Source organism: Saccopteryx bilineata, chromosome 2 (assembly GCF_036850765.1).
Source record: "Saccopteryx bilineata isolate mSacBil1 chromosome 2, mSacBil1_pri_phased_curated, whole genome shotgun sequence".
In the NCBI taxonomy this organism is placed as follows: Eukaryota; Metazoa; Chordata; class Mammalia; order Chiroptera; family Emballonuridae; genus Saccopteryx; species Saccopteryx bilineata.
The window spans coordinates 142,371,145-142,373,034 of record NC_089491.1 but is presented as its reverse complement, the minus strand read 5'-3'; the positions used below and the strand labels follow the sequence as shown (position 1 = coordinate 142,373,034).

Sequence of the window (1,890 nt, the reverse complement as noted above, 5' to 3'; positions counted from 1 at the left end):
TTTTACCTTAAGTGCACATTGATTTTCCCCCGCTGGTATAAAGAGCATCACATATGTTATTTTGAAAATTATATGCTCAAAAGTAGTTTCAATTCTCAATTTGTAAAAGTCAACATCCTTTAGAGAAAATAGGTCTGCAAGACTCCCAATCCTGACAGGTTAATTTCCCGGTATGAGAGGTGCTGTATCTAATTTTATTTTCTGTGAAAGGTAATCTGATCCTTACTTTTTATTAAATTCTACAACTGCCTGGGCATATTTGGTTCTACTTAGGTAGCCTGAAAATCTCAAGAGAATAGTCTCTGTCGTGAGCTTTTAAGTCATCTGTATCTCATTACTGAACTGGAATACATTTTGTTTTCAATTTTTCCAACATCTTTTCTAACCAATGTTACCAGTGTGTAGGTTTGTTGTCTGGTAACCTGAAGGCAGAGGAAAGTTTTAATGTTCTTTTTTAAGCAATGCCGTAAGGCAGCTAGTCCTTCCATAACAGATGGTAAAAACTGCCGCGAAAGGGATTGAAAACAATGCCTAAGGTTAAGCAGCAAAATCTGAGCAAGGTTTAGGCTTTTAATTTATGCTTTTGAATTCCCATTTGATCATATATTTCCATTTCAATTAATTATTGGGAAAGTTAGACTGTGCTATCAAGTGAAACTGAAGATAGGGAATAAATCACCCTAAAAGATTAGAGGTAATAGTACCTAGTCCTCAAACAGCATCAAAAATAGTGTGTGCTCTCACCAAGCAGAGTGGAGGAAATACGTGATTCATAGAGCCTTGATAAATAAGAATACAGAGAAGAGGCTTACCTTAATGGTGTGGAATAATGAAACCGAGTTTGAGAACTACTCCAAACAGTGCCCAACAGATCTTATAACAAACCCAAATAAACAAGAATTAGAATGGCCTCAGACTTCTGCAGTAGACAGTTTTGCAAACCCACTGGGTAAGCTGTGAATACTGCGCGTGCACGCATACACACACACACACACATTTGTATGTATTCACATATAATAGTTATCTATGTTATAGATAAGATTATTATGATTATAAATACTGTGCCAACTTAGTTGGGTCCGCTGCAAATAAAGATTTACACAATAACAATTTATACACTAGATTATTAAAATAACAAAAACTATATACTTGCTTGGCAGGGGAGATACCATGATCATGAAAGTGGTTCTCCCAGGGCGAGGCTCACCCATTGCACTGTAAGTGTCCTGACCCTGTGATCTCCCTAAATGTGGGAAGTTCAACTGCATAATTTGTGGTAGCGGGGACCTGCATTCATGCTTTCCCCCTAAACAAATGGACAGACAAAACCAAACAAAAACAAAAATTTATGCAATAATAACTTGGAAGATGAAGGGGAAAATAAGTATGGATAGGATAGAACAATGCGGAATTTTTTTTCTTCTCTGGTACATTTACCAAGAGATTGTGTCTCAAATTTAAAAAAGAAAAGATATATATAAAAAGAAAAATTAAAAAAAAAGAATAAAGAAAATAGCTGCCTGACCAGATGGTGGTGCACTGGGTAGAGCATTAAACTGGGATGCAGAGGACCCAGGTTCGAAACCCCAAGGTCATTGGCTTGAGCAAGGGGTTACTCAGTCTGCTGAAGGCCCATGGTCAAGGCACATATGAGAAAGCAATCAACGAACAACTAAGGTGTTGCAATGACCAATGAAAAACTGATGATTGATGCTTCTCATCTTTCTCCGTTCCTGTCTGTCTGTCCCTGTCTATCCCTCTCTCTGACTCTCTTGTTGTCTCTGAAAAAAAAAATTAAAAAAAAAAGACAGGATAGGCCCTGGCCGGTTGGCTCAGTGGTAGAGCGTTGGCCTGGCGTGTAGAAGTCCTGTGTTCGATTCCCGGCCAGGG

General features: G+C 38.3%; 1 non-coding gene across 1 annotated transcript; it reads left to right on the top strand.

Moving 5' to 3' along the window:
* The first annotated feature begins 1,145 nt into the window (after nt 1-1,145).
* On the top strand, nt 1,146-1,307 carry LOC136327655 (U1 spliceosomal RNA). Its single transcript, XR_010729832.1, has one exon. It is a non-coding gene; the product is annotated as a U1 spliceosomal RNA (small nuclear RNA).
* Nucleotides 1,308-1,890: the final 583 nt, after the last annotated feature.